Source organism: Hermetia illucens, chromosome 5 (genome assembly GCF_905115235.1).
Source record: "Hermetia illucens chromosome 5, iHerIll2.2.curated.20191125, whole genome shotgun sequence".
Lineage (NCBI taxonomy): Eukaryota > Metazoa > Arthropoda > Insecta > Diptera > Stratiomyidae > Hermetia > Hermetia illucens.
Window position 1 is genome coordinate 24949184 of NC_051853.1, and position 25628 is coordinate 24974811.

The following is a 25628-nucleotide window of genomic DNA, read 5'->3' on the forward strand; positions in this document are numbered from 1 at the left end:
AGGACTAAGCCCACACCACTCCCCAAACCATTTACCACTGAAACAATCTAATCTAAGTCATTCAATAGTTCGTAGGATGACTAAAACGACGACTTATAAGGAAAATTTCGCTTCACTCAAAAACACAGGCTCCCCTCGGACACCACCTTATCGTAGTGGGATAGTTTGTAGTAGTTCGCTACTCTACTAAAAGAGTCCAAAATATGAATACGGAAGCTGATTTAAGATGTCTGGATGACCATCCGCAAATTTGAACAAGTAACTCGCGGCCCAGATGTAGATTTTACAGGCCTCACCAGATTCATTCTAACGAAAAAATTTGTGAGAGACATGCTCTCGATTTGAAAGGTGCCTGCATTTAATACTTCCGGTCCAGTCAACTAGAAGTGGGAGTACAGCAACTGCCATAGTGGGAGAAACTGGAAAACCGAGTACAACTGGCTGCCTGCGTCATTTTTGTCCCCGCAGTAATAAGAAACTTCATAATTATCACCAAGAGCGCAACAACCGGTATCTGGTCCAGGCCTGTTTTAGTAAGAAACTTCAGAAATCTCGGTTATGCGGGGAAATCCACCAATTCAATAGCTCTAAAAGCTATCTGGTGTCCTGGCCTAGAGGTGGAGGTAGGGTCTGCACAGTCTTCTTTTTTTCCATAGATACAGACTATAGAGTTTTCGGGCTAGATCATCCTGACCATCTTATATGAGGTGACCCGCCCACCGCGATCTATTGAGGCGGGTTTTGGTAGGAGACTAAATCCTTCCTGTCAGAACCTTCTCTTCCGCCTGTATCAGGAAAATCGGAAGACAGGGAAGTTGATGATGTTAACGCAATTGGTCTATGGAAACGCAACCTTGCGGGCCGGACACCCTACACTGCTCCTAGTCGAGGGCATTTAGGCTCTGTGAATGAATGGGTTTTGATCCACCACAAGACGTAGCATATCCAGAACAAAAGGAAGCGAAATCCTTAGGATTAAATGGGGTATGAGAACAAGTTTGTAACCCAGCCAGACTTACCTTGAAGTATATCAAAATCTCTTCCCTTCTACTGGGAGCAGGGCTTGCGCTGTAGAGCTGCCCTTATGCTTTTCCGCTACTAAAGCGATGGGCTCAACTAAACAAAATCTATGGTATCGAATCAGGTTGGAATTTTTTACGATGAAAAATTCACAAGACCGTAAATGTGTATCCAGATATAAAATTTGTCGGAAGCAACCATGCTGAGACAATTCTGTGACCCCGAACCTAATTACAGTCGTCTTACAACACTAAGTTTACGCCCCTGTGTCTCTATTCTTGATTCTTTGTATCCTCGCCGACGCAAGAATTTCACATGACCTGCGTCTTCGGGAGTAGCGGCGCAATCGGTACAATCATGGGATTCGCCCAAACCGAACAGATGCAGTCCTTCCTGCCTCGGTCGTGTGCCGTAAGGAACTGTATAAGGTGGTAATTGAATTTGAATTTGAAGCTTTTTCCTGCGATTGGTAATAAAGACTGCTTTTGTCTTTTCGTCCGCCAGGCCGAGTTTAACCATTCGTAACCAAGCTCTGATGGCATGAATGGTTTCACTTTCATAGACTTCCACACCCGAATGCTTCGCAACTGCCACTACCCCCAGGTCGTCTGCAAAATCAATCAACGTTGCCTCCTTTGATACGTTAAGACCAAAAACTTCATCACACATTATGTTCAACAGCAAGGGCCCCAATACGGAGCCTGAAAGGCACCTGCTGCCCCAATATATTCTTTTGGCCCATCATACGTTTCGTACCTCATAGCCAATGCGCCCTGATTCTAACCCCAGTTGGCTAAGGTAAAAGCAGCCTGACATTTAGTGTCATCACCGCGCTCCATTCACTAACGGTTATCGCATCGCATCGACCGTAGAACGGGCTCACCAAAACAAATACTACGGCTCCGATATACAATTCGCTAGCTTGACAACTTCTTGTATGGTATGTCAGCCTCTCTTCCTCTTCCCTGTGGTGTCTTAAAGAGAGATAGGACGATATAAATAGGGCGCACCAAGTGGTAGCAGAATAAACCTCTACCTCTTCCACGGAGCGCGAGATACCCCTTCCATCTTCCTTAATTCAAATGTGTTTATGAACCGTGTGGGCTTTGTGTGAAACCCCATCCAATTCCGGAGCCTTACTATCCCCAATTCGTCCACACAGAACTTGTAGTTCCTCCTCGATAACCCTGCGAATCGAGAACACATCGTGTTCAACTGTTGGTTGAGGTCCACTTTCTTCATTTTGTCGGAAAAGAATTGTAATTATTTTGAACAAGAGAAGCAGGCACGTCACTTGGGGTGATTTGTGTCCGTGCATTTTATTAAGTACAACCTTGTAGATAGCGTCACACGGATTCGTTTCGCCTGTAACAATGCCACTTACTTTCTCTTCTAAAGGCTTCTTCGAAGTTCGCGGTATTCTTTCTCCTTCTGTCGATGTTCTCTCTTTTCTTTTGTCCTTTGCCAAAGTCTTTATGCTCGCAGACATGATGATCTCAACCGCGAGATTTCCTGGTTCCATCAGTAGTTTGGTTCGATACTGGGAGAAAAACGAGGCGGCACTGTGGACTTGCATACCTCATTTACCCGCTGACATAGCAGACTCATTTTCTCTAGCACCGTTCCCTTCGGATCGTGACGTTCTCCTACAGCCAACTATAATAGTTGCCCGGGTTTTCCACTTCTATTGCGCATTCGATTGTCGCCTTCTCCCTCTCCCAGGTCATCCCTCCCAACGTGGTACTGAGGTAAATCAGATCAATGATCGAGTTTAACCCTCTGCCTCCGAGGGAGAACACACATCCAAAAGTGACTAGTGCAATGTCCAGCTCCGCGAAGTTTTCAAGCAGGATTTGGCCCCCAGTGTTCGTTACTCGGCTTCCTCAATCCAAGGCCCACACATTGAACTCGCTGGCAGTAATTTTAGGGCAATCAAACATCTCCTCATATTGCGCTATTCTTGCACTAGCTTTTTTCTCCTCTTTTCACCTAATATAGACAACTTATTGTGCCATGTCAGAGCCCTGACATTTTAGTGTCTCTTCTTGATGAACTCATGAAGTTCATTTAAGCGTTCCCCCAATGAAAGAAACGCTATTCCAGTTTGATACCTTCAACGTTTGGTCTTTTTACAGACAGCATTAATGTCGGTTCGGAAACTATCGGTTCCTTTTCCGACCTCGACTACTCAGGGGCAACACTGTTCTCGGTGGTGACCTTCCAAGTTTCCAGCTCTTATGAAAATGTCCGCACATTAGATGCAAAGTAACCAAGTTTCCCACTACTGAGGCACTATCCCCTTGAACTAGGTCGCACAGAACAATGGAAGAGCGCAAGCTTCTCGAATAATCGTGGAGTAGCTGGATCGCATTACCTGGAACAGACAACGATGACATGTTGGTGTGTTTGATGATATCCCGCATAGTGGTCCATGGCAACCATGTACAAATTAGACTAAATCTCAAATCATATTTATGCAAGGGTTATCATACGCCGGAGGCTAATTGATTTCTCGGCTGCCACCTTTTGGTTTCGTCAACGGTTTTTTATTTTATTTAGGGTCGCGCAAACGCCCATTGATAACGAAACCGAACATACTTGCTTTCTCCTTCAACTAAAATTCCAGTAATTCAGTGGTTAACCGCGGTGAGGTAGTCGTACTATGGAGAGCACTCCTTTTCGCTTTGTAGTACTCTACAAATGTACTGTGGTAAGCCTGTGTTGGAAGTAAGGATGAATCTGATGTCAGATTAATGCTGACTGCACCCACAAGGTGTGGCCTCATGTCCAAGGAATCGTTATCAGCCAGCGAGTTTTCAGTCCAGAATGGGGAATATCTCAATAATGAATGGTTACGCTGAATAGGTTTCCTAAAGATGATGTGGAGGTGCGATAACACCTTGCTTAGACATGTAATGAAGAACAAAGTTTTGAAGATTGTAATGACAATGATGGTGGGCTTGTAACTTTCTTAACGGCATATTAAGGAGGAATGGTTGTTTAGTTGTTTAGAAAGCCAAGGTACGTACAATTAGACAAAACTATGCTCACCTACGAGGAGTTTAGTGCAATTCTATGCAAGATGTTTGCATGTCTCAACTTCAGGTCAATTAGGTAGGTGCCCAATGACACTTCTGACTTGTCTCCTCCAAAAAGACCAGAATCATATTCAAATACAATAAAAAGCAAACAGAAGAAGATTCGTAACGCACCCTGCACCTGGTAACTGATAAGTTCAACACTTATCAAAAACAAGTTCGTCAAATTGACCGGTTTTTGATAGAGACTATGGAATTTTGCAATCAAGGCATGGTTTCTACATCGGACGTCTTAACTTCTAAATCGAAAGAAGAAATTCTTGACCAACTATAGCCTACGTTAGAGGACCAAAACGTGTCGTTAGCCACACAGGCCGAAGGCTATCATTACAAGGCAAGCCTTACTACGACATTCCCGTCAAAAACGGTTAACGAAGAGCCTGGTCATATCCTAGAAACCAATCGTTGTTACAACTAGAGGTTGTGACTGGATGGACACCTGTATACCAATAGTGGTCCTATAGTTTATTGACTTGGCACACAGGGTAATTCTGGGAGGCGCTGCCGTGTGGAGCCGCGGAGATTCGTCCGAGCTCCACACCATGCCTTATGAAGTTGGCGAAGGGACGCTTTGTCGGGCTTCTGCTTGAAAACGAAGGTAAAAGACTTGTGGTGCTTGAACACTGTGAACGGCCTGCCTTCTAAGGAGTATCGGAAGTGCACGGCAATAAAATCCATGTACGTGGCTAATAGCTCACGATCATAGGTGCTGCAGTTCTGTTGAGCTGTATTCAATTTCTAGGAAAAGAATCTGAATGGCTGCCAGGTTTGGCTCACCTTTTGGTGAAGGGCAGCACCTACTGCGATGACTCAGAAATCGACGAATACCAGAAGTGTAGTGTTCTGTCAGCTGTCGTTTGGCTAGCTCAAAACGGCATCTGTGGACCACGCAATCACGCGTGAGTCTTGGGTATAGACAAGTAAGCGTTAAGGATCGCTTAATGTTTTGCAACTTCCGGCAAGAAACGAAGATAAAATTTTAACATGCCCAAAAACGTCCGTAGATCCTTGACTGTTTTAGGTTGTGGGAAGTCTGTGATGGCCTGAACCTTGGCTAGATCCAAAAGGATTCCCTCACGTTTTCCGGCCTTAAAACTTCTCCTGCTATTGAAGGAATTTACATTTTCCAACGGGACCGGCCTCAAGGAGACGTTGAAAAATGCATTCGAGACGTTCTAAATGCTCCAACTCAAGCGTAAAACATCGACTAAAACATCATCCAAGTACATAAAATACAAGTTAAGGTTTCGCAAGACAGAGTGGATGAATTTTTGAAAAGTTTGTGCCGCATTGCACAGACCAAAAGCATCCGTGTGAATTCGAAAAATCCGAAGGGTGTACATATTGCCGTTTTCGTAATATCCTCTGCAGCTACAGAGATTTGATGGTACGCCTTGGCTAAGTCCAAGGTCGTGAAAACATGGCAATTAGCGAGGTTTTGCGCAAAGTCGTGGATGGGTGGTATGGGATAGCGGGTTGGAATGATCTGAACATTCAAACGTCTGTAATCGCCACATGGTCTCCATTCGCCGTTGGACTTTGGGGTCATGTGTAGTGGAGAAGACCAGCAGCTATTTGATGGTCTGTAAATATCCTGCTTTAAAAATATGTCAAATAGTAAGTTTTCCTGAAGATCTGAGCGATGTTTCGAGGAGACTTATTCTGCAGACCCACTAGCAATCCATAGTGGGCTAGAAAGTCTGCGCCTAATATGGGACTACTGATGCCCGCCACAACAAAACGTCATCAAAACGTCCGTCGAAGACCTAGACTTACGTCTACTTGCCTGTAGCCGTAAGTGTGATGGTTGAGGAGTTTGCCGCTGCTAGTTTGAGTTGTTGCGGAATCAGTTCGTGATTCCGCGATACCGGGACAACTGAGACGTTTGCGTCTGTGTCGACCAGGTAATGGCGCTTGCTCAAAGGATCATATATTGTTAGGCGGCGTGGAGCTGCTTTCTGTGTAGCCGCCAGCGGCGCTCCCAACGAGGTCAGTTTTTTGACGACATGAATTGAAGCTCCATCAATAAGTGAGTGAGCTTTGTCAGCCGGCCTCGTGGCTGTCAACCTGCTCCCAACAGGTAGGCGAGTCGCTCAGGCAGATGAGTTTCGAGACGTGGTGAGTTGCGCTACTTTGTTGTGGAGCTCGGATGAATCTCCGGTAAGCGGTTCCACACTGCAGCGTTTCCACAATATAAAGGAAATGACACGCCCGGAAGTGAAAATCAAACCGGCCTCCTTAAAGTTGCTTAATTAATCCAAAAGTTTCTCTATTCTAGGCCGACTAGATAGCCCTGGATCCGGGGGAAACCCTCCCCCGTCTCCTCGGGTTTACGGACACGACTTAAACTTCGCTATCCAGAATATGCAGATGTTTCCTTATTTACTTTTCTCTTCGCTTTGCCATCAATCAAGCTATGTTTGTATTCCTCGAATTTTGAGATGTAACAACGGAACAACTATTCTATTGAAAGTAGCAATTAGATTTATTTCACACAAACAACTCCATTTAGAAAAATTCAAACTGAAATACAGTCACATAAAAGGAGTCCTCCATTCAAGGACAACTCCACAAGAACATAAATAAATTCACCAAATTCATAGCTCCCCGTAAAAGATACAAATTCCCATCCCGAACTACCCTCGCGAACCTTCTCAAATTAATCAGTTTTAAAATATGCTTGAACTCACAAGAAGCACAGAAGGTCAGTCTCCTCTGAAAGAGTTAAACCATTTTCCACCGTCACAACCGACAAACACACCCGGTAGTGAGCCCCCCCTTCCTCCAAGGATACGCGGAGCGAACAATAATATACACAATTTAAATATAAATATGCAACTTTACTATGCTTACCATAATCCTTTCTGGCTCTAGGTTGCCTATTAGAGACATTCGGGCTGCCAAATGTTTGACCCATTTTCTCCAAGCGCTATTTTATATCTTTTCTATGTTTTTCGAGTCCTAGTTGTCGGCCCTTATTGTAGTCGTATGGTTGCTTGTGTTGTTGTTATTCAGCCTTTTTTCGGTATTTCGAATGTAGAACGACGGTTAGAGTCCTCCCTGAGTGCTTACCACTAGCAGCCGAAGGACCCGAGAAGGCGACTCTTTCGTGTATCAAGTGTTTGTTCACGAAGCTCTACTACTGCAAAGTACACACTTTTAAGCCGTCGCCACCACTACAGTTTCTGCGTTTTCTTCTTTGGAAGAGAAATGTTCGCTGATTTTGTTTCGTCCTTCACTCGATACTTTTCTCTCACGTGTATAGAATTATGTATGATGGAGAGAATTGTTCCGGGTACTACTGCGTCGGGAGTTAGGAGAAACACGCGCGTTCTACTTGCCTAAAAGCCTTTTTTAGTCCCAATCGCAAGGTGGGGAAGAATTCACCTTGTGTCAATCGATGTGGAAATGAGAAACGAAAATTTTTATGCACGAAATCTGGATGAGGACGTTTGATTCACGGGTTTTGAGTTTAGGTGATCTACTTTCAACGTTAATTGGATTTTGTTGAGGATATGAACTGAATTCTGTTCGAACGTCAATTGGAATTCGACTGGGAGCCAAATCCAATTGTCCTTGGCACACGAATCGCACCGGATCGAATAAGGATTCCTTCTGGTATCAACTGAGGATGTGATGACACTTCACTTGCTCTCGATACAGGACTGCATACACATCCAACACTTTGATTTTGTGACTCTAATTTACAAACACTTAATTATCACTTGTACGATTTCCGCTTCAATATAAGATTCACTTTCATATCTAGATCACCACAGCACACAAGCTACAGCATCTTTTCTGAAAATCCTCCATCCATAGACAGACAAATTACTGGGGCTGACACGAGAAGAGCGAGAAAGATTTTTATTGATTTGAAATTGCGTAACATAATAATAAAATGAAAATGCGTCCAGCAACACATAAAACAAAAAAGCTAAACATCCGAAATTTCCACGTTTTGAGGCTCGTTATCATGACGTTTTCCGAAAACGGATTGTTATGTTGTCCTGCTATTATGACAGCGAATCTAGGACGAGCAATTTGCTCCCTGAAATCTTCACATACTTCTCCACATTACGATGAACCCTCGCTCCCCAAAACAACATCAAACAGGATCAAGAAGGTAAACCTTAATTAGAATATTTATTAGTGGTTTTAGCCAAATATAGTAGTTTCCCTAGACAGGCAGAGAAGCTTTCTATGTTACCTCGAGTAATAAATTTGTGATGAAATGGAAGCTACATCATAATCAACCCCCTGAGTGTACCCCAAGTGAGAATAAACCCATTAAGTAAACATCTTTCTTCCAATTACGATTAACTTTGAAGTAGACTTCCCATCCTGCTCTCAAGTTGTTGGGTTATTATGAACATGAAAAGTTCATTTCAAGCGGATATTTACCTTGAAATTCGTCTGAAAAGTTTACTTAGAATCCTAACATCTCCCCCCTCCCATGCGAAGAGAACGAGATTCAATTAATTTTCACTTGTCTCCATATATACCCAGACACACAATTTGTATACGTTTCCGGAGAGGAGTGCTTGCTTCTCAAGCTAGGATAAGTCCAATCTAATTGGCTATATTGTGCTGGCTTTCCTACCATATTTACTCCTGTATATCTTGGTCAGTTTATTCCTTTGGAGATACTTTAGATGCAATATTCAACAACCAAGGGGATAAGTCAACATAGTGATGCAAGTATGAGGAGCAATAAGAGATAGCTAATCAACTATAGAAGACAGGGACGAAGGCAAAGGAGGCCGCGACTCGAATACTAACTATGCAGAGTGTTAAGAATAACGAATGCCTGGTCACCAAAGTCTTGCATCGCGACGATGCGTATTCGTTGGACTTGTATCCCATTGCAGAAGCCAACGAAATCTGCGGAACCAGTAAACAGCAGATGGAAAATACGGACTCAAAAAGTCGATTTCCTCGGAAAAGCTCCATAAGAGGCTATTACTCGCCTGAAGCATAACGAGCAATTTTGAATTTTAGGAGAGGGTCGTACTACTGAACTATTCCTTAACCACCGTAACGACTCAAATTTCAGCAAAGTATTCTTGAACCAACAAGGTATCCTTGATAGAGAGGATAACCAACCCTTAAAAACACCTAAAGGAAACCTCCCAGAGAAAAAAATTCTGCTGGTGAAATCACTGCTGAGGAAAGCATTTCCATTCTCAAAATTTGTAATGAGTGCTCATAGTTGGGGCTGGTCCAAATTACCAATTAGATTAACTATAACCATTATGGTTCTGAGTGTGGGCCGACTAGAAAAGACAATGAACGGCGTCTTGCGGTAATGAAGACAAAGATGTTGCGTTGGACTAGTGGCGTGACACGTTTTGATCACATCCGAAATGAGGATATCCGCGATCGTTATGGGGTTGCACCGATCGTGGAAAAATTGCGAGAGAGGCGTCTTCGATGGTATGGTGACACAATTCGTGCTAACGAGAATTCACTTGCCAAGATTGGTCTACACATCGAAGTCGATGGTAAACGAACAAAAGGTAGGCCAAAACAACGGTGGCTTGATACGCTGGATGAGAATTTAAAAACCTCGAGATTGCACCCAGATCAGGCATTCGATAGAGCCAAATGGCGAAACCGATCACGACGGGCCGACCCCGCTTGTGAACGAGACAAAGGCTGAAGAAAAAGAAGAAGATAGCCAAACATGGGAGCAGAACTATCCTAGAATCCTGAAAAGTGCCAAAAATTGACAGGCAAATCCGCCAGCACCTTAGCAAAACTCAACCGAAGTGACTCAACGACACGTGTTTTTATGGTTCTGTGCTAGCAAAGTTTGGGAATGTGTAAAATACGTTTAATTTTAGGGAAGACAGCTATGGTGGCGTCATTCTGGCGTTCCGCAAGTCCATTCGTTTCCGCCAAGAAACACTCAACCTCATTTCGTGATCGTGTCAGTCTACCTCCCTCCCAGTATCTCTAACAGGGAATTCAACACGGCCTTGGATAGGCCCCTCACTTTTTGAGACTCATGTACTCATCACTGGGGATATATCATATACTAGATCCAAAAATCTGGGTGACTACCTCAGTAATGGCTAAAAGATGAGATTGTAGGCTGCTGTCCTCAACTCCTCATTTAATTTTCTTAATAATGGGATGCCCACTTTTTTGAAGCCACCGTCTATGCCTAAATAATCGGGCTCGGTTCTAGACATAGCTCTTGCTAATTCTGCTAGTCGATATTGACAGTTGAATCCGATTATGGATAAAATATCTAATAGTCACCACACTCCCATTTGCATCTCTACGCAGATGTTTCTCCTAAATTTAAGATTTATTCAAATAGGTTAAAAGCGCAGATCTGCAACTTAGCGCCTCTAGCAGTTATTACCTCTCTTACTAAGGGGAATTGCTGATGCAACTAAACTTTGCACTAATCACATGGGCCAGCCGAAGATATGGTGGACCCCAGAGCTTAAATTGTACTTTAAAAAAAAACAAGTCGCATATAAGCAATTCAGGGCTAGGCAAAGCTAACTGCTATGCCTGGTAGGCAGGCAAATCTACGTGTGCTTGCATCAATAATATCCTTTTACACATTTCGATAGCAAAAACTAGAGGTGAGCATGTGTTGACTACGGTGCTGGATGTGAAGAACGCCTATGAGAAGGTTGATTTAGCTATCCTTAGCGGCACAATGTCACATTTCCGCTTTCCTGCTGAGATTGTTTTATGGGTGTCAAGGACTAAGTCCAAGGATGCATTTGAAGCCCAATGACGTTTAATATCTATACAGCATCACTGCATAATAAATGCTGTGATAGCATTGAGATCTTCCAATATGGGGACGATTTCATCATTTTGGCGACTCTGGACAATTGTTTGGCGACTTCCAAATATTTGTAAAGGCAGATAAATGCGTTTGCTGATGAATCCCGAAGATTGGGCTTACCAATCAACATAACCAAATTCCAATCTAAATCCTTCAAGCGAAGCAAGGTAGCACCCTTCCTCATTAAAATTAATCTTACCCTTGCCCATGTCAAATGCATCACCTTTTTAGGCAGGGGAAATAACGAGGACGTGTTCGGTCAGAGGCCACTTGAACTCCATTATTCCTAAAATCAATATCTACTTGAGAACTCAATATCTACCTGATGCTTGGGGCTGATCAGAACCACCCCATTGCACCAGATTTTTTGGGCCAACAAACCGCCTCTCCGTTTCAGAAGACCCATCCTGGCAGCCAAAGAACTTCTTAAATTAAATACCCAAAAATAGCAATTGGTGGTTCAGAATCCTGATGCTGAGAATGATCTCTCCACAATCTATCATAATTCCCAATGTTATTCCCGGAATCTCTAGTAAGATTCAGGTTATTCTGTCGTATGATATGGGGGCCTGCGTGTGGTAGCGCGGAGGAGGGCTTCAAATCAAGGGGTTTTCTGTTCCTGGCGTCTAATGCTGCGTTAATTCGTGGTGTGTCTGCCCGTGCGGTGGATGGTCCGGATAGGACGCAAGTTTCACGTTTTTCATTGGACATTAGTTCGGTTTTAGCGGCTGAACTTTTATCGTGCTTCAGGCCATCAACGTGGCTTTCAGGATAGATGAGGAAAAGGTTGCTATTATTACAGACTCTCTTCATACTTGTAAATTACTCAAATAAAATACGCGATCGCATCACCATGTGGGCAAAATTCATGCCCTCGCTTCTGACCCATTTTTAAGCCTTTAAAAGACCTATGGTGCCAGGCGCATGCGGCGCACCTTTTAAATGAAATCGCCCATGTAGAGGCCCGTAAGGGTCTGGGCTCTAATCCCACACTTTTGGTCGTATGTTCTGCAGACAATTCAGGAACACTCCTCTAGAGAATAGGAGGAATACTTTTTGGCGATATTACGTGTCAAAGGACCATTTATTTGTCTCTAATCTTTACGCTTCTTTACCCATAGTTGTTGGGAAAAAAGATTGACGAACTCGCTAACTAGGGGGAAACGCAAGTAATCTCACCGACGAAGATTAACATCGTCCGAAAGACAAGGGTAAAGGAAGAAAAGTTGCTCACGAAGTAAGGATCTGTCTCTAGGTGGGAGAGCCTAAATGCGACTAGACACATCACACTTTTCCTGTCAGAATCGAACATGCGTACCGCAAAGTTTATCTTGTCGAAAAGCAGGCGTATTGTAGGCATTCTGACAGGATATAATTCACTAGCTGGCCATATGTTCAGAACAGGAATTATTTAAGATGATTCGTGTCCATTCTGTAATGAGGAAACGGAATCTACGGAATATTTCCTATGTGAATGCCCCGCCTATGAACGCATCAGCCATCAGATCTTTGGTGCCGATGTTCTCCAGTTACTGCGGGTAGCATCACATCCACTAATGGAAATCCTGCGATACGTTAACGAATCCAGGATATCCCATTAGATGGGGATGTCGTGTACAATGGGCCAACACGGATTGAGTACTTAGAAGCTATAGCTTCTTCCCCACCATAAACACACACACACAGGGATTGGTCTTGCGAAAAATGAAAGCTGCTACCACTGTCCAGTGAAACATTTGTATGGATGTCAAAAATGACATAATGGAAATGGAAGAGCTCCTGGATTTTATTACACCAATACGAAATTCCTGAAGGACCGCCAAAGGGAAAACAAATCGCTGGCGCAGCCCATAGCTGCACAAAACGCAGTGCCCTCAGCCCGCCAGAGAGGAAGCAGACAATTGATTAAAGCAATCGAGGAGAAAACAGCATAGATCTACCGCCAAGGATGCAGCAAAAAGAATTTTGTAGTTCTTGCATGAACTTGAGGGGGGTTTCCGGCTAAATTTCTAAAATATGCTAATATACTATTATTTACTTTATTTGTGCAGATATCAGAACGGGATGCATTTCGAGGCCTAGATTTCGTTTAGATGCACCACTGTGATTTTTTTCAGATTTTTCGGTTCGATAGATTCTGAGAACGAGACATTTTTTGGGTTATACTTTGAGTCCTCACCCCCTACGTTTCACCCAATATGAAATGTTGGGCCAATTTCACTTCACACTTCACTTCACTTCACTTCAACCTGCCATAGAAGAAGAATGACAACGAGAGATAACTGTTATGATCTCCAAAACACAAAAGAAAATGCAAAAATGCGAAAGTACGGTATTGGCCAATTTTCCAATAAGTTCCTGCAAATCTCTTATCACAAAGGTAGTTAAAGCTAGTGAGTTAACCAAATTAAGGGCTGTTACCAGTGGAAACATTAGTGTAGAGGGTAACGAGAAATGCCAGAGTCAGATACTTGGCAATAAGTTTTCTTTGTCGGTATACTAACAATCGTAGAATAGATCCATTGTTATATGCCTTTTTCATAAGGCAACAGCTCCTAAGCAATTCATTGGGGACCTCTAAATCAGGTCTATGATAAAAGACATCAGGTTGGCTGATGGGAAGGCCCTGAATGAAAGAGGCATAGGGAAGTTGAGTGAAAAATTGCACCAGGCAAGACAAGTGATGTCCATTCAAAAAATTCCAACAGTATAGCAAACCCCCAAGTTCTTGAATGAAGTGCTCTTACACACAAGGCCATGATCCAATTGGATTGTTGCGCCAACGATTATTATTATTATAATTATCCCCAAATGAGATGAAGGATCATACGCCGGGATTTACAAATTTGTATAATTCAGCTTCCACCGCTGCAAGGTCGCGTGGGATTGGCTCTTGCAGACTATCCACGAAAAAGATATCCATATGAGCATGATCAGTAAGCTATCTTGGAATCACTATCTTCACTTTTGGTTTAGATACAAAAGGGGCCTCCTTTTTGTCTCTTCTGTGTCAATCCTAAGCGATCTAAGTGATCTAAGTGAGCCATGTTAGCGAGTACTATATGCATAGTAACCAAAAGCAGACTACAAGGAGAGCTTGATTTTTGAAAAGAAGGCTGATATCCATCACCGGAAACGGTTATAGTCCGCCAAAAATGTCAATGGCCTGCCGAACTGACAGTATGGATTTTTGTCGCGCCTCCCTGCAGGAGCACCACAAAAGTCGACATTGTGCCCTTTACTATGGAATGTGATACATAACGGAGCGCTGTGCTTCAAATTTCAGATGAGGTTATTGTCAGCTTTGCGGATGATCCAGAGGATGTTGCCTACTTATATACACATAACTTTTTTTCACAAAAATAAGCTGACTCCAGGGTATACATTGTACACAGAACTCTCGTGTTAGACCCCTGATACTTAACCATCGGGGCGAGTTTAGCACTACAGGCAGCATAGAGCTGAAGAAAACTAGGTGCAGATCATTTACCAATGATCTAGTAACAAGGGATAGCTTTAAACATATCTTTCAATTACGAGACAGGCGTCTTTGATGGTATGGACATGTAATTCGCGCTGATATAAACTCACTTGCATAGCAAGCCAAAACAGCGTTAGCTCAACACACTAAATGGTGATTTGACAGCCTTTCTGTTCCATCCAGGTCAGGCGCAATGGCATAACCAATCAAAACGAGGTGACCCCGCCTTTGAATGGGACAAACGCCGAAGAAGATATCTGTCAATTACTTTTTTAACAGTAGCAGTATAGGGTATCAAAATTGAAAACTACACGACATCATTGTGGGAATCATGGATAAATATCCTGAAAAAAAGTACGCGAATTGCACGGTATCTAACGGCTAATTGAACAAGCTGCCGTCCGCTTGCATCATTAGACCAAACAAAAGCGGGTGGAAGAATCTTATTCAAACAAAAGACATGGAGTAATAAACCCTAGCCAAGTGTCTAGTTTTGCCTGGTGGCTCTAACAAATAGCTGCTTATGCTGGACCGCGATTGAAAACCAATTATGTGCTATGTAGTCGGAGCTAAAGTGAAGCAAATGACATCTCCTGAAAAAAACAAATCCACGGTACATCAGAACTGAGAATACGATCCATTTTTCGGCATTGATTTTGCTATACTTAAAGAATATGCCCATATTATTCAAATTTGCATTAAATTTAAGACCTATATCACCGGTAGTCCCGCAATTTGGTGTGGAGCCATGTTGATTTTATAGAGCCATCGCGAATCGAGATATATCCCAATAGGTTTATTCCATTTCCACGCAAAAATAAGCCATAGACTTTCCAATAAAAAAGAGAACTAACGATTTGGAAAATTCCACCCCCTAACGCATGTGATTCGCATCTGCATACAACGAGCCATCAAACCAACACCGAACCTTATCTAATCGCATTTTCATTTTATTACTGGTATCATATTATATGTGCATGTTCCTGTAACTCTCTCTACTCCTCATAAACTCCCATTCCGTTGTTATGTGTTTCTCATCTTTCTTTTTGCATCTTCGCTGATTGTGTCGGGACGTACAAGAAAATTGAAGTGTTTCAGCCGAGATTAAATTGCTTTTTATTTCGTTGCTAGAAGCGCGGATTTACGAGAAGGTGAAATGGCTGCAGATGAGGTGAGGAGAACCCCGGAGGCTCCAAACACCAGCACCATCCATTCATCTTCAAGGCCATGCTATTGTTGTTTATATTGCGACGAACAATCAACTTCGCGCTAGTAAAGTCAGCAGCCCGTGCTGCAGACAGACAGACTCGCTAGATCTATTGCAACAGTGGCGTAGAATTGGTCGTGCATGGTATCCTTCAGCTAACAATCAGGTGCACGATGTATGGAAAGAAAATTGATTACTCTCAACTCACCTTTCTAAATTCGATTTTTACACACAAACAAATTGCATATTAGATTTGGAGAAATCTACTGAAAGCCGATCATTAAAGCAATAATGTAATATCATTTGAATCTCCCGCACAATGACGTTGATTATACGGCAAAATGAAGCCCATGAGACAATACTTTAATAAGAAAAAGACTTAGCTCCCCTCATGAATAGAAAAGTCCCGAACCCCACATAGAGATGTGGTCGTTTATATGAAGACATATGTCATTCTTAAAAACTATCCTCTAAAGGGCTTCATGACAAATTTTATGACATTTGATTCGTTAGTATTTGAAGGACAGCCAATTGTGCGAGACAAGTTTTGATTCGTTAAAAACAATGGAAAAGGATGAGCATCATTGATAAACGTATTGCTCCAGATGGGGAATACACCGAAGAATGGGTAAGTAGGTAGGTATCAGTGGACGCCCCGAGGAGTCCAATTAGCGGTGCGGCGGGTCGCTTAGTTGCCACGAACTCCCTAAGACCATGACTGCTGTGGTAAGACCTAGGGTAACAGACCCCAGCCAGGTTAGATCATCAGAGATAGTCCGTAGCATTCATGAAGGATAGCAGCTCTTTCACTCGCCAACAATAGAATTCCTTAAGGTCCTCAAAGAATGGTTTATCTAGTGTCCGTAGCCCGGTTCTAACTAGAGCTGAGCAATTACAATGGAAGTGCCTGGGGATTTCTCGCTCCTGTCCGCGCTTTCACCAATATGAATTGTAGAGCATGGCGAGTCTGGTGACATCGTTCCCTATAGGGCAGTACCCTGTGCAAACCGCCTTAATCTTGTATGCATTTGCGTCTGGCACAAAAACCTTTGCAAACGGGTGTTGTTATAGGCGGGTCAAATGCTCCACGACTTGGTACAGTTGGTGAGGCTTCGCCTTCTAAAGTCAGCGGCTGCTAAGTAGTGCCAGTACATTCCGCTCCTGACAGTCGCCAACGGCAGACAAACTGTACCCATCGAAGAACACAGCAAAATTCCTCGTGGACCTCAACTTGCGTGTGGCGTAGTCCATTGAAAATGCTCAGAGTTTCTGAGGTATTTCGTTTGCTGTCCAACATCCGGACTCACGTGGTCTGACAGTACTGCATGCTACAGCGAATTTAATACTGAATTCCAGGAGGAAAAGGTCTAAGAGTACATTGAGAACATCTGCCAGACAGTACTGCAAAACCGTGGTAGCATATGCACACGTGCATATCAAGCTTCGTTCTTTTCTACTTCTTGTCCAGCACCTGCCACCACGCAACAGAGGCGTACGCTAAGATGGAAAGAGCCGCAACTGTGTACATCTATAGAACCATCCTCGGTCGAAGACTCCATTTTCTTACACACATCCTCTTGCATGTGTAGATGCGTTCAGTCGCCAATTTAACTTAGGACCAAGAATCAAACCCAGATACTTTACATTGGAGGAAACAACCAATCCTTGTTCATTTAGTTGCCGGAGGTGAAATCCCGGTACCCTTGCTTGGTGGTAAATAGCTTCAGCTCCGTTTTAGTTGGATTTATAGTGAACCCGCATCTTGCAGCCCACAAGCACACCTTTCCGAACGGTCAATGATTTCACTCATAATCAAGGGAAGGTCATACACCCCCACCTTCACTCCGCTCGTGTCCAATATCCGTAGAATTTCGTCCATCACTATCATCCAGCTCATATCAAGTGGCAGATCACACTGGATTATCCTAGTTCTTAGCATAGACTGTGCAAGACACATATGTTATTCTATTCTGGTTAGGGCTTCCTTGATAGCGTTGGTACTAACGTTTTTGAGTGCTCCTGCTGTATCCAGAAAGGCAGCTAGAGCGTTTTTATGGTTTCGCCTTTGGAAAAGGTGTGCTGAGATTTAACGAAGGGCGGTCTCTCCACAAATGTCCTTAAGAGGGTGTATACGTCGCGCTCTAGGGTTTTCAATATGAAAGCGGTGAGGCTGATAGGCTGAAAGTTTTCCATGGACTCATAACCGCGCCGCCCCGCTGTCGGCATTTCCAAGAGTGTGGTACATATCCGAAAGAGATGCAGCTTCAGCAAATTTCGACATGCCTTTTCTGGTTTTTTAGCATGACTGCCATTTAAATGCGGCAAAACGGTTTATAAGTAATCCCACACTACTGCGGCTGCATACCCTCCAAGCAAGGCTCTGACTCACAGTCCTCCTCGCTGTGAAGAAGTGCACATTTACTGGCAACTCCAGGGTCTCACCAGACGATTTCCGATCTTCCGGAGTCTTCCTACATTTCCTTGGTCAAAATCTTACTGAATCTCGCAGATTCACTGATGTTTTCAGTATTCTGACAAAAGTCCAACCAGGATCGCTTCCCGACAGTTTGATAGCCGACTTGCACACCTTCAGGCAGTCCTTATATGGCTGTCAGTATCTATGCCTATTGCAGATGTTGAAGACTGACCAAGGAGATCTACCTGAGGCTGCATCTTCAGTTCACTCAACACAGCTCGGGAATCATTACACGCCGACTTTCAAACAATTCTTTCTCCATTTTTGGAATGATTTCGTCTGAAACCCAAGGCCGCCCAGAATGCTGTTCATCATGAATTACTCCGAATCAGTTTCGCACGCCAAAAGACTTCGCATAACTAACGATGAATGTCAACAGAAGTAGTGGGCCTTGGCACTCAGAAAATATATCATTGCACATAATTCACTACAGATATGAAAATTTACCGAGGACAGCATCGCAGCCAACTCTGATTGGTGGGGATCTGAGGAGAGGAGGAGAATCAAACAACATGCTAGTTTTAATAGAATTCTGTGCAAAAGCGTTCCTTATATGACGAGTGCCTTGAAGCTCTTTTTTATTGAGGTAGTTCTTCTTAAGCTATCATCTTGAAGAAATAGGACAAATAAACCCACTATCTGCATTTGATTGCAGATGACGGGGCGGAGGTGATCCTGCATTTCATAAGGAGTTCTTCTTCTTCTTTAGACTTAATAGATGCTTGGAACTACTTCCCTACCATTCTCACTTATCTGTCTGAATTAAAAGAAAGCTTAAGTGGTATTAGCAGGCAAATAAGTTATACTAACAAGTTGGAGATTACTATGGGGCAAATATGTAAAGCTTAAGTGTTTGAAGGTTCGGCTCCCTCCAGTCTTTCAGTCAAACCTTGGCTAAGGGTTAAACTTACTAAACAGAACGTTAGAGCTACAAACGATACCATCGAACACGGAAAGGGTTTTTTTTATCGTGAATTCAAGCTAACTAAGAACGGTAAGGAATAGATCGAAATCAAAAGACGAATCCAATTACCGAATCTAGGTACAAACTTAGGAAAGTGAACATCTTGAACATCTGTGTTTATAGGACAATAATAAAACCTTTTTATCCGGCCGGCAGAGTAGTTCAGCGTTAACGTTCAAAAAGGATTCAAAATACCACCAATTTTCAGTGCGGACGTCATCAAAAACGTGGGCGCGCTGCGATACCAAGGCCAAATCTACGCACGGGTTACTGCTGGTGTTACGCCAAGCAAGATTTCTTAGCCGTGTGCTGCAGACAGTTTTGCAGTTTCGTTGAGTGGCGTCATCCGACCATCGTCGAGTCAAAGGGTCAGCTCTCTACACGTGGCACCTAAAGGATGCGGCGGCTGGCGCGTCACTAGGACCAGAGGTGCAAGAGATGCGCTGGACAGGGATAGGTTTCTTAGATCCACCATATATTCTTGTGGTACATCCAGTAGACCATGTGCTCGGAGTATACTATGTTGCTCGTCAGGTCAACGCATGCACTCGCCCCGATCTGACCGATCCGCTACTAATAATTAAAGATTTACTCCAAGACTCCAACGATTCACTGTTTTCCGTCATCGACCTCCGGCTGGCATTTTATCAAAAACCGATCGCCCTGGAATAAATATGTAACATTGCTGTCACCACGCCTTTCGGTCTGCTCGAGGTTTTGTGTATGAAGCTTTAATTCCATAATGCAACCCAAACGACGGAATGTACTCTGCTCAGAAAGTCTATCCGAGTCTACGAGTACAATATTCTCTTGTTCACAGAAAACCAAGAGCACCATCTATAATAGCTCCTCCAAGATACTCCATGCATCAAAACTCAAGCATAACTGAAGTCAATGTCATGGCTTACGAGAAGTAATCTTCGCCGCTTGTTACGTCCGCGGGAGAGGTTTTAATCAGCGCCATCTCAGAGTTTCCCAGATCCATGAACTCTTCACAGGACAGAAGTTTTCTTGAAACACTTAATTACAAATGTCGCTGCATTTCGAACCCCGCAGAGCTCCAGGTTCGGCTTCACGAGGATGATCGACGAAGAATGCTGCATTAAATTGGCAACCTGATGCTGAGGGTACAATTGAACTCTGCAAGCAGAGCATCTTTACAGCCGCCCTTCGTACGGACGCTTCCAACATCGCCATTGGACCAATAACGGCTTGATGGAGTGTAACTTCTGCTGGGCTTTTTGTCCAGGAAGCTATTGGAGTTCAAATGGTTATAGCTCAACCATAAGATTATTTCAATGCATCGTAATTCATACCGACCATCGGTCACCCATATTTGCCTTGACATAACGTTCGAATATGACCTTCGCAATTCGACTTCATTAGTCAATTTGAGACCCGCATTGAATATACGCATGGAAACAGTCACTATGTCCGCCATTATCACATTTCGAGCTATCAGCGAGGTCCAAGGTGGGGACAATCAACTACCTCACCTGCTAGCCAGACTGCAACTTAAACTCCAACAGTTGAACTTTGATGGCCATTCAGCGTACTGTGTGGAATTCAACGGCGCACTTAAGCCATACCAACTAATTCCGATTCGCCGTCAAATCATCGATACCGTGCACTAATTGTGACACCCCAGCGATCGTACCCAGCCAAACAAGTAGCTCCAAAGCTCTCCTGGCCAGGTCTATGCAAGGATAGTCTCCGTTGGGTGAAGCAATGCGTACCATGTCAGCTGTCCAAAGTCCATTGCCACTATTGTGGTGAATTTGAAAGTGTCAAAGCACCAGATGGCTGCTTCGATTACATTCACATCCATATTTCTGATTAAGCTGCCACTGGTACGAAAAATGTCTTTTGGACTACTGGACCTCAATCTTCGGATCTGCGCTCTAGATCAACACCGACCAGGGAAAATAGGGCCTAATCGCTCAACTTGCTTAACTACTAGCCCCTCACCATACCCTTTAGAATGCCGTACCAACCTCAAGGGAACGGTATGGCTGAACGCATGTATCGGACACATATAAGACGAACTTAAGTGCAATATGGAGACTCCTTGACTCGAAGTACTACTTACAGTACTGCCCGCCATTCGTTCCACCTTCAAGGAAAATCTCCAAGCTTCACCAGTCGAGATGGTTTTCGAAACATCGTAACCCGGGTGGATTCTTTGTGCCACAGAATGCATTTGCCAGCAGTCCACACGCTTTCATAGCTAACTTACGCCGGCTATTCAAGGCTATCCGACCAATGCCGCCTGTTAGGCATGCAACTCTCAACAGGCCATCTAAAGCCGACGTATTTAGACCAGGTTAACGACCAGCCAACTAGTCAACTCCGACCAAAGAACTAGTCATCACATTAGGAGCAACCAAATTACAACTGATTACCAGTCACCTCCAGCCAAGCAAACATCCTCTTTTGTTCACGTAGGACATCATGTACGCCATCAGCGCAAAATTCGGACCAAGAAGAAAGTTACATTTTCACTAGCTTCGTTACGTGACTGTGGCGCCTCAGAATTGCCCCACTTCGATGCAGCCCACAGGATGGAAGCGAATTCCCGCTATGCGCCAGGAACCTCGTTATAGCTCACTATTGCCGTTTCTTCACTTTAACTGCCGAATTCGGCCGATATCCTGTTTCCTTTTCATTCGTTAATTTCCATTCTGCGAAACAATATTGGTTCTGTAGTATTGTATTCGAAATAAAGTTCTAGTCCCGCCTGATTACGATGGCCTTTTGGTTCTAAAAATTTCTAGACGTGCCAAAAACCAACCCTGGAAAAAGATTGGGATCTACTAGATATCTTGCTCTTTATGTTATCAACAGAAAGGCTCGTGGGTACGATGTTTGGAAGAACACCTGAAGGAGGCAGAGGCAATCACCAAGAAAGGGTAGTGCAAAAACATATTTAAAGATTGTCGGATCCTAGGTCACATCGACTTGATGTCGGACAGAATCAATTGCAGAGCTTCCATATTTTTTGATCCACGGATCACTTGGGCCTGCTACCCATTTTTTTTTAAAGGCGAACATGATTATCGGTTTCATCGAAGGCAAAGCTTATCAAACGCTGGGCGAAGGTGACCGCCCCGAGAACAGCGTGACCAAGGTGATACCCTGATATTAAACCCTCTCTGATGCAAACATAAGCTTGGCGAAAGGTAGATGTTTGTTTAACCAGAAAAGCATAATAAAACTGGTAGTGACAAAGCACATCCTGGACGAAGGCCATCATATCTCCAGAGACGACCTGTTCCGCTTGGGACATCTCACAATAAATTCCTTCTGTAGAAAACAGCCTTCATGTATTTCTCGGAGAGTTAGGTTCATACCGAGAAAAATTACAAGCTCTTGTCGCGTGCGAGAAGAGAATCCTTGGAACAATTTCTGGTCCCCAACAGGAGGCTGAACAATTCTGTTACCTATGAACGATAACACGACAGTTTCTTCAATACGAAGGTGCGGTGGGCAGATAATCTAATCGGCATGGTGAAGATGACCTACAACAGAATGTCTATATAGGTAAACTCTATGGCAAACAAAGATGTGGGGGACCCTGTCTCATATGGATCAGTGACGTAGGCCGGAACACCAGGCTGCTGTAAAGTTAGTGATGTACTGAACCTCAGCGCAAAACCGGGATATTTGGGATTCCTTATTAAGACAGATCTAGACACAACACCGGTTGTTCGGACATTGATGATGATCCATTAAAATGTATTGATCAATTCGCGCTGATAATACTTTTGAAGCTTAGCTTACTATTTGAGGGAACAATATTCCCTTTATCATGCAGACATCGCTCCTTAATATTTGAATTTGTATACTAACTAGGAACAGCTGCTCCTTTGTGGTTATTTCTAGGTGATAAGGGATTCCGAGTATTAGCAAGGAAAATTACCACAAAAACCGCCTCCATTCTCAATAAGTGGATGCCACTTTGCTACTAATATACAAGTATTCGTTCACATGTCCACAACACTCATTAAACCCTGAGTGCTTTGTTTCACTTTTCGCATACATTACAGCAAATGCACAGTTTCCATGAAATGAGTGGGCCTAGTGAGGCATAAAGTGCGCTGTGAAGTGGAAACACGTCTGCTGCGCTACGCCTTCATATGTCATATTTATTTATTGAACTTAAATTCACTTTTCCCAGTAAAAAAGTAACAGAAACTGGAGGTCATTCAATTAAGTTCATGAACTACGTAACAAGCTCCATGGGTCTCAGGAGGAGCTGTTGTGAAGGTATATATGTTCCTTTGGATTCCCTCAAACCAGTAGAAATCGACGAGTTTCATTCCAAAAATTGTATTTCCCGTAAACGAATTTATTCTGTTTAACGGAGTGAGTCAGCCCCTGATATAGTCATTTTCACACATGACCACAATTCTAGATAAAACCATAAGAAATGATAGGCAAAACCTGCAATAACAGTTCCAGTTGTTGTTCAAATATTGGCGAGAAAAATATTGTTGACCGTCTTATTATCAGAAATAAATTTTCTTCCTTCCAAAATTAAATTTTATCTCTTCATCTTTTTATACAATTATCACAGATTCATGGCGAAAACATCATGTGAGAGTAATCAATTTTCGATGAGTGTGCACATGTGATTTCCACAGACCGGGCATTGGACTCCATGCATGAGCCAGCCCGGCTAAACATTACTTAACCCAGGCTAGTCTTGTTTTTCTCGTTTCTTTCGAAATTAATTGCATTTACACATTTTCCCTGAAAGAAAAACAAAAACACCGCGAGGGGGCAGTGACGCAAAATTGATTTAATTTTGAATAAATTTAAACGCGCAAACACCGCCTTTGTTGGTTTGGATAGGCTTCGTCCGGGTGTCATGTCATCCATATAATCCAATTAATAGTCGAGACGAACGTTCGAAGGTGAACCGCAGGCCATTTTGTCGCGTATCACTGTCACGGGCATTGGCTGTCCTTCCTCCCCTGAATGGCAATCGCCGCTCTAGCTGTCGAGGAAAATCTTTGAACTTTCCTTTTAATATTCAAAGTCGCGTTTACTTTACACACCACAGGGACGAAATCGACTGAGGAGGGAGGAGAACACTTTCAATTTCCGGCTCGGATATTGGATGACCGCACGAACACTTCAGGTCGCACTCGATACTCGTCTGAACTATTGATAAGTGCAGAATGGGCGCGTAAGGGAGCACTTCAGCCCTTCGTGGGGATAGTACCCACCAGATACAGGCGAGTCATCCCTCATTGCGAAACACTTCAACTTCCTTGCGACACAATCGAACTTCCAAGGCAAGTAATATGAGCCACCACTAATCCACTTAACATGAATGGGAATCTTTGAACCCCAACAATTACGGGAATGGGAGTTTCGGACAATACACAGAATAGACCAGCCCACGACCAACCTTAGACGAACTAGACCGCGACCGGCTCAAATGGCTTTTGCTTTTCTTACGAAACAATCTTTTTCGCATCGAACCCGCTCCCCAATTCGATTCGTTCACTTCCACAAGATACAAGACCTCAACTCCGTAGCAAAATCTTCCGAAATTCGTAGCTTATGCTATCGGCATAAATGGCAAACTAAATCTGTCATCGACCGTTGTTGCAAATCGAAGCTCAGATATTTCCTAGACTCCACCATTTGCCTGGCAAAAACATTCAAAGCTTCGGGGGTACTTTTGCTCCCCACAAATTGCAGCCTCATGCGAGCCGGTGTGCAAAGAGCGCTCATATAAAGCTGTGATAACGTGGGTCGGCCACAAGCAGAAAGCTCCAACCAGCTACGTTGGGAGTATCCCACAATCTGTACAGGTATTACGTCTCGAATTGCTCCATCATGATCCGGTTGCCTCAGCATCCGGAAGTATCTTGGAGCACGTAGCTGAAAACTATTTAGTAGGCGCTCCTTCCTGGCCCTCCATATGGCTAAAGCTGCGGAACGAGTCCAGAATTCCAAATGGATCCCAATTCCGGCGAGCATCCTCCACCAGCTGGACCGAATGCTTGCTTAAATCTTAGGAAAAGTTGGGGATGGGGGTAACGAACTTTTACCCCAGATGCGAATGGAATGGCTTCAGATGAAAGCTTGTAAAGTTTATTTAGAATTCAATGGCACACAAAAAAAATGGTCATGTTCGTGATAAAAAAAAAAGAATTCGCTTTACGTGCTCGCGCCCCCATACTTGAATGTTTTGAAATGAGTTTGGGGAGCTTTATGAGATTAGCATGGGGGGACGGACAGTCAATCGAAATATTCATTGGATGGGCAGCAAATAGCGACACAATCTTGCAATTCATTAGAATATCAAATCCAGGAATAGATTTAGCTCGATGGCATTGAACTTGGAATATGGGAAACAAAAGATTGATTTCATAGTATCAGATCCGCACTGGTTTGGGGGAAAAGTATGGATTTGAATGATAAATACAGAGTGAGTCCCAAAAGGAATGTAAATACCTTTTTTTTTAATATAATTCATTGAACGGATCTTATTTAAAATTCTTCAAAATACTGCCCTTGGGCCTCTACACAGCTTTTCCAGAGACTCTGCCAT

At 43.4% G+C, this 25628-nt stretch overlaps 1 protein-coding gene and 1 long non-coding RNA gene across 2 annotated transcripts in view; both read right to left on the bottom strand.

Annotated features, from left to right (window-relative positions):
* The window catches only part of LOC119658025 (E3 ubiquitin-protein ligase znrf2), a 266182-nt gene that overhangs the window by 158517 nt on the left and 82037 nt on the right, over positions 1–25628 (bottom strand). The window lies entirely within an intron of this gene.
* LOC119658026 lies at positions 6971–24690 on the bottom strand. The gene is made up of 2 exons (XR_005250195.1): positions 24477–24690; positions 6971–7958 (listed from the first exon to the last, which is right to left on the bottom strand). It is a non-coding gene; the product is annotated as an uncharacterized LOC119658026 (long non-coding RNA).